The sequence below is a fragment of the Elephantulus edwardii genome, unplaced genomic scaffold, assembly GCF_000299155.1.
Source record: "Elephantulus edwardii isolate Elephantulus edwardi_28Jun2011 unplaced genomic scaffold, EleEdw1.0 scaffold00171, whole genome shotgun sequence".
NCBI classification, from domain to species: Eukaryota; Metazoa; Chordata; class Mammalia; order Macroscelidea; family Macroscelididae; genus Elephantulus; species Elephantulus edwardii.
The window spans coordinates 5,064,065-5,072,819 of NW_006399921.1; positions in this window are offsets into that span (position 1 = coordinate 5,064,065).

Sequence of the window (8,755 nt, forward strand, 5' to 3'; positions counted from 1 at the left end):
CTACTGGTGCCAAGAGTGTTGACTGTGGAGCCAAGCAAACTAAAGCTGTGAACAACCTCAATCTCTTCCTATGATAGCGAATATTAAAAAACTCATAAAGACTAAAAAACAGACAAATAAAACCTATCAGGCCTAGTAGACCAATTCAGCAGAGTGGCAAAATATAAGATCAACATATAAAAATCAGTTGGAACTGAACTAAATGGAAAAAGTATTCCTGTTCATGGATAGGAAGACTCAACATTGTGAAAATGACAATCCTACCAACAATCTACAGCTTCAATGTAATCTCAATATAGATATCAAACTCATTCTTCAAGGAGCCAGAAAAGGGAATTTCCAGTTTCATTTAGAAAAAAAAACTCACAAAAAAGCAAAACTCTCCTGAAAAACAAAAATGAAATAGGAAACATTTCACTGCCTGATAGCAAAACTTACTACACAGCTGTAGTAATCAAAACAGCATAGTATTGGTACAATGACAGACACATGGTACAATGACAGAACAATGGAATAGAACTGAGAACTCAGAAACCAAACCATCTACCTAGGTCAACTGATATTTGAAAAGGAAACAAAGTGCATTAAATGGGGAAATGAAAGCCTCTCTTACAAACAGTAATAGCAAAAGTGGACATTTACCTGTAGAAAACTGAAACAGGATCCATATCCCACACCATACACACACACACACACACACACACACACACACAAATAAATCACAATACAAAAGTAGCTTTGAGATATAGGGGTAAAACTGCATCATACGAGACAAAGTTGGAAAAAAATTAGAAGCCCTAGCTTACAATAAAAACAGGATTGCAAATATAGCCAAAAACATGTAACAAAGAGGATAAATTCAATGCATGGGAGGGACCTTTTTAAAATCATATCCCTGTTGCATAAAAAAAAACTTTTTCCAATGAGGTAAAAAGAAAGCCCACAAATGAAGGAAAAAACCATTTGGCAATGACATTTCAGGCAAGGGTCTCATAACTAAAGTTTACAGACTACTACAGGGCCTCCAGAAGAAAAAGACTGATAATTACAATCACAAAATGGGCAAAAGATATGAAAAGACTCATCAGAAAGGAGGACATTTGGATGCCTAACAAACACATGAGGAAATGTTCAAAATCACTAGCAATCAGAGAAATGCAAATCAAACTGGCAATTAGATACCATCTCACCCCAGCAACAGTAGCAAAATTTAACAACACAGCAAACAATAAATATTAGGAGAGGATGCAAATAGATTAGAATTCTTAAGAACTGCTGGTAAGACTATAAAATGGTACAACTGCTAAAGAAGGCAGTTTGACATTTCCTCAGAAAGCTGTAAAATAGAAATTCCATGTTGTTTTTGTTGTTATGTGCCCTCAAATTGACTCTGACACATAGCAACCCTATGAACTGTGGCTCTGAACCTGCCCTATCCTCAGCCAGCCTTACCATCTCTGACACACCTACCCCATTGCCAGTCACTATGTCAATTCATCTCATCCAGGGTCTTCCTCTCCTGCATTGGCCCTCTACCCTATCAAGGACTGGTCCTTCCTGGTAACATGCCTGGTATGTGAGACAGAATTTCAAAACTCTTGCCTCCACGGAGCAAACTGGTTTCATCCTTTCCAGGACAGATCTATTTGTTCTCTCAGTTGTCTCCTTCAGCACCACAGCTCAAAGGCATAGATTCTTCTTCTGTCATCCTTATTCACTCATATGCAGGTCCTAGATGCATAGCAAGAAACTGAGAGGGCCATGGCCTGGTTCAGATATACATTATTAGTCTCTAAACTGACACTGCTGCTCTTTAACACTCTGGAGAGATCCTTGACAGCAGATTTTCGAAATGAAATTCATTTATTCACTGCTTGAATATTGGTGCCAAGAGTACTGACTATGGATCCAAACAAGACAAAATCATTAAGCACATCAATCCTTTCCTCATCTATGATACTGTCTATTGGCCTGGTGGTGAAGATTTTTGTTTTCTTGATGTTGAAATGGAATCTGTATAGAAGGCTGTAGTCTTTCACTTTCTGCCACAAACACTTCAAGTCCTCCTCCAGGTTGCTTTCAGCAAGCAAGGTTGTGTTATTTGCATAACACAGGCTATTGATAAGTATTCTTCCAAGCCTAATACCACGGATACCACAGTCTTCCTCATTAAGTCCAGCCTCTCAGATGATCTGTTCTGTGTACAGATTGAAAAGGTATGGAGAAAAGATACATCCCTGACACACTTCTTTCTTGATGTTGAACCATGTTGTACAGCTTCTTAGTCTAGGCATAGGTTTCCCATAAGCACAAAATCCAGTATTCTGGAATTCCCATTCTTCTCAACATTAGCCACAATTTGTCGTGACCCACACAGTCAAATGCCTTTTCATAGTCACTAAGACACAAATAGACATCGTTCTGGTCATCTGCATCAACAACAATATCCTTAGTGCCACAGCCTCTTCTAAATCCAGCTTGTATTTCTGGCAGTTCTCTGTCAGTACACTATTCTTGTTGGTTTTGGATAAATTTCAGCAAGATTTTGCTTGCATATGATATTAGGGATATTGTTTGATAATCTTCATGGATAATTTTCGAGGGGTCATATTTTGGGGGAATGGGAATAAATACGGAAATCTTCCAGTCAGTTGGCCAGGTAACTGTCTTCCAGATTTCTTGATACAACCTGGTGAGCACATCCAGCGCTGCATCTGTTTGTTAAAATTGGTATTCCATCAATTCCTGGTGCCTTATTTATTGCCAGTTCCTTCAGGGAAGCTTGAATTTCCTCCTTTATTATCACTGGTTCCTGATCATATGGTACTTCCAGAAAAGGTTCTATGTCAGCCAATTCTTTTTTTGCTGCAGTGACTGACCCAGATATTACACTGCTAGAAATATATCCCAAAGAAATCAGAACTGAGACACAAATGGAACATGTGTGGCAGGAAGTGTCTCAGCAGACCCCATACCATGCAGGATTCATCAACCTCGCTGGGAAAATACTGTAGCATAAATGGAGAAGAAGATGTCCAAAGGCACAGGAAGTCAATACTTGAGCAGAAGTTCAAAACTACTGAAGTCAAGAAATATTGTCCACAGAGGAAGAAACTGGCAGCAGCTTGAGGTGTGAGGAATCACAGAAGCCCAGAAAGATTGACATACAGGCTATCACATCAAGGGCTGGCTAGAGGAGATTGATGTTGAATGGAGTAGGTGGAAGTAGATGTAAATTCAAATGGAGCAGGGAAAGGGGTGGCTGAAAACACACCTGGCAAGGGTGGGGACAATATGGAACCTATCGGTTTTTTTTCTACTACTGGGAAATACCTGTAATCTGCTCTTCTCTGTAAAATGCTTATCAGATAATGTTCTAAATCTGAGAATCAAATTAAGAGAGACTAGGAAGAAGGACTGGCCATGCACTTCTGAAATATGAGGTCTTTGAAAACCCTATGTACAACAGAACACACTTAGACTAGCAGATATGGCCACTGAGGCTGAGCCCTCAAGTATGGAAACACAGAGGAGGAGGAACAGCTGTAAGCAGGCACTGGTGATTAGAACATGGAATGTAAGAACCATGAATGTAGGAAAACTGGGTATTGTTAAGAAAGAAAGGGAATGCATAAACATTGACATACTAGGTATTGGCAAAATGAGATGGACTGGCATGGGACATTTTGAGTTAGAAGATCATATGATCTACTATTCTGGAGATGAAAGGGTGAGGAAAAATGGGTTGCTTTCATAGTTAAAAAGGTAATTTCTAGATCTGTCTTGAAATACAATGTTGTGAATGACGGAATAATATCCATACGCATACAAGGAAGTCCAGTGAATACCACCATCATTCAAATATATACACCAACAACCAGAGCAAAAGAGGAGGAAATAGATTTCTACCAACTTTGGCAGTCAGAGATTAACTGAAAATGCAATCAAGATGCATTAATAAAAATGGAAGACTGGAATGCAAAAGTTGGGAATGGAGAAGAAGGATCTGCAGTTGGAAAACATGGACTTGGTGACAGAAATTAAGCCAGAGATAGAATGATAGACTTTTGTACCATCAACAACTTATTCACTGCAAATACATTTTATAAGAAACATAAACGCAGGCTATATATATGGATTTAACCTGATGGTATGCATAGGAATCAGATCAATTACATCTGTGGAAAGAATCGCTGTAGAAGCTCAATATCAGCTGTGAAAAGTAGGCCAGACCACCAACTACTCACATGCAAGTTCAAGCTGAAGCTGAGGAAAATTAAATCAAGTCCACAAGAACCAAAATTTGACCTTGAGTCTATCCCACATGAACTTCAAAACCACCTCAGGAACAGGTTTAAGGCCTTGGACATTAATGAGTGCAGACCGGATGAGCTGTGTGTGGGAGGATATCAAGAATATCATCCAGGAAGAATGAAAAAGGTCTTTAAAAGAGGAGGAAGGAAAGATCAAGAAGGATGTCAGAAGAAACTAAATATTGCACTGGAGTGCCGAGAAGCCAAGATATTAAGGAGTTGAATAGAAGATTCCAGAAGGCAGCTCAGGAAGACAAAGTAAAGTATTAGAATGAAATGTACAAGGAGCTAGAGTAAGAAAATCAAAAGGGACAAACTCGCTCAGCATTTCTTAAGCTGAAGGAACTGAAGAACAAATTCAAACCTCAAGTAGCTATACTTCAGGGTGCTATGGGCAGAATATTAAATGATCAAGAAAGCATTAAAAGAAGATGGAAAGAGTATACAGGGTCATTGTACCAAAGGGAATTGGTGGACACAGAAGAATTTCATGAAACAACATAGGAGCAAGAGCCTGTGGTGATAAAGGAAGAAGTTCAAGCTGCTCTGAAAGAATGGGCAAAAAACAAGGCCCCAGAAATTGATGGCATACCAACTGACATATTTCAACAAACAGATGCTGCCCTAGATGTGCTCACCAAGTTGTACCACGAAATCTGGAGGACAACCACCTGGCCAACTGACTGAAGAGATTTATATTTATTGTCAGGTGATCTGACAGAGTGTGGAAATTGGTGAACAGTATCACTGATATCACATGCAAGCAAGATTCTGCTGAAGATCATCCAGAAACACAATCAGCACATCAATAGAGAACTTCCTGAAGTGCAGGCTGGGTTTAGAAGAGGCTGTGGTACTAGGGATATTATAGCTAATGTCAGATGGATCTTGGCTAAAAGCAGAGAGTACCAGAGAAATGCCTATCTGTGTTTCATTGGCTATGCAAAGACATGTGACTGTGTGGATCAAAACAAACTGTGGCTGACTCTAAGAATAAGAACAGTTGACTGTGCTTATGTGAAACCTATACTTAGACCAAGAAGCAATCATCAGAACAGACCATGGAAACACTGCATGGTTCAAAGTTGGTAAGAGTGTGCGTCAAGGATGTGTCCTATCTCTATATCTTTTCAATCTATATTCGAAGAGATTATCCGGGAGGCTGAACTCTATAAGGACAAGTGTGGCATCAGGACTGGAGGTAGACTCATCAACAATCTGCATTATGCAGATGACACAACCCTCCTTGCTGAAACTGAGGAGGACCTGAAGCGCTTTCTGCAGAAGGTCAAGGACTGCAGCCTTCAATATGGACTGAAGCTCAACATCAAGAAAACAAAGATTCTCATCACTGGGCCAATTGGCAGCATCATGATAGATGATGAAAAGATTGAGACTGTTGACAGCTTCAGTTTGCTTGGCTCTACAATCAACACTCTTGGTACCAGCAGCCAGGAAATTAAAAGATGAATTGCATTGGGAAAGTCTACTGTCAGAGACCTCTCCAAAGTACTGAAGAACAATGATGCCAGTCTGAAGACTAAGGTGTACCTGATACAGGCCATGGTCTTTGCAATTACTTGTTATGCATCAGGCAGCAGGACAATGACTAGGGATGACAGAAGGAGAATTGATGCCTTTGAGCTTGCTGCTGGAGAAGAGTATTGGATATACCATGGACTGCTAGAAAAATAAACAAGTTTGTCTTGGAGAGGTTGAAGCCAGGCTGTTCCTTGGAGGCAAGGATTCTGAAGCTCTGTCTGACATACTTGGACATGCTGCAAGGTGGGATCAGTCCTTGGAGAGGGACATCATGCTTGGCAGGGTGGAGGGACAGCACAAGAAAGGAAGACCCTCAATGAGATGGATTGATTCAGTCACTGGGGTAATAGGGTAGGTGTGTCAGAGACAATAATATTGGCAAGGGATAGAGCAGGGTTTAGGGCTGTTATATATAGGGTCGCTATGAGTCTCAGGCAATTCGATGGCACATAACAACAACAACAATGTTCAGAGCAGTGTTATTCACAATAACAAGAAAAGGGAAACAGCCCAAATACCCATCAATGAACGAATGAATAGAGAAGCTGTGGTACAACCACATAATGGAATACTATGCAGTACTAAGAAATGATGATTTTGTAAAATACTATATAACATGGTAGAGACTATAAGATATTAGGCTGAGTGAACTAACTCAGTCATCTAGGGACAAATTTTAGGTAAGACCACTACTGTGAAAATAGGAGGATAACTGAGGAACATATGCATAAATGTTCAAAAGGGGAAAGGGAAGGAGAGAAGGGGTGCACAGGAAAAAGAAGACAGGAAATCACTAGGACAGCTGAGTTTAGAGGGCAGAAGCAGGAGGCAAGAATTGGGAATGATTCTATGAGAACTTGAAAAGAGGATAACAGGCATAGTTGTAGTAGGTACTACTGAGCCAAGTACTATTCATAGCAACACCATGAACAACAGATCTGAACCTTGTCCTATTCTGTGCCATCATCATCCCCTCTGACATGCTTGAAACCACTGCTACAGGCACTGTGTCAATCCATCTGGTTGAGGGTCATCCTCTTTTGCACTGACGCTCTACTTTTCCAAGCCTGATTTCCCTCTCCAAGGAATAGCCTATCCTAACAATATGCTTAAAGTATGTGAAACAAAGTTTTGTCATCATTAACTCCAAGAAGTACTGTGGCTGCACTTTCTCCATGACATATCTGCTTGGTTTTTTGACAGTCCATAGGATATTGTACGCTTCTACAACTTGACAGCTCAAAGGCCTCAATTCTTCTTCTGTCATCCTTATTCCTTGTCCAGCTTTCAGTTGCACAGTGTCTAAAAAGACCATGACCTGAATCAGGTGCACCTTAGTCTTCAAAGTGATATAACTGCTCCTCAATAATTTGGAGGGCACTGTGACTGTAGACTTTCCCAGTGCACTATATCTTCTGATCTCCTGACTGCTTGTAATACATGTATTGATGCTAAATTCAAGTCAGATGAAGTCATAGACACTTTCAATCTTTTCTCTGCCTATTAGGATGTTACCTATCAGTCCAGTGGTGAGAATTTTTGTTTTCTTCACATTGAAATGTAATCCATAATAACGACTGTAGTTTTTTATTTTCTGCAACAAGTGCTTAAAGTCTCCCTCACTTTCAGCAAGCATGGTTGCATCATTGGCATAATGAAGGTCGTTAATGAGTCTTCCTTCAGTCCTGATACCACATTCCTTTTCACAGAGTTCAGATTCTCCAAATGTGATACAACAGAACATGGAAATTATCAAGCAATAGCATGAATATAACATGCAAGTAAAATACTCTGAAAATAATTTTTAAATGGCTAGAATAATACATAGAGAACTTCCAGAAGTTCAAACTTGATGTAGAAGAGGTCATACCACCAGGAATATTATTGCTGATGTTAGATGGATCCTGGCTGAAAGTAACTACCAGAAGAATATCTATATTGTGCTTAACTGATTATGCAAAGGCATTTGACTGTGCGGAGCATATCAAATGATGGCCAACGCTGAGAAGAATGAGAATCTGAATACTTAATTGCACTCATGCAAAAACTATACCTAGAACAGGAGACTGTTGTATTAATAGAGTAAGAGAATGTTGTTGTTGTTGTTGTTATTGTTGTGTGCTGTCAAGTCACCCACGACTCATAGTGACCCTACATAAAACGGTCCTAAACCCTGCTCTATCATGTGCCAATCTTATTGTCTCTGATACACCTACCCCCATTACCCCAGTCACTGAATCAATCCATCTTATCAAGGGTCTTCCTCTCCTGTGCTGTCCCTCCACCCTCCCAAACTTGATGTCCCTCTCCAAGAACTGGTCCCACCTTGCAACATGTCCAAAGTATGTCAGACGAAACTTCAGAATCCTTGCCTCCAAGGAGCAGCCTGATCTCACCCTCTCTAGGATGAACCTGTTTGTTTTCCTAGCAGTCCATCGTATATTACATAGTTTAAAAGTAAGAAAGATGTGTGTCAGAGTTATGTTGTCTCTCCTTATCTAATAAGCATAGAGCAATAGTAATTACATATATAAAATACAACGTATATGAATGATTACATAAAACACAATGTGTAATGTCAGTGGGATGGTAAAATGGTACAACCATTCTGTAAGGCAGTTTGGAACTTCCTCAAAAAGCTGAACATAGATATTCCATAGGACCCAGCTACTCCATTTACAATAGCCAACCACAAAATTAAATACTTAATAATAAACCTAACTAGAGGGTGGAGGGCAGGCGCAGGAGGGGAAGGCCCTCTGGGAGATGGATTGATTCGGTGACTGGGACAATCAGGATGGATGTATTGGAGACAGTGCGATTGGCACAGGACAGAGCAGAGTTTAGAGCTGTTGTACATAGGGTCGCTATGAGTCGCAAGCAACTCGATGGCACATAAC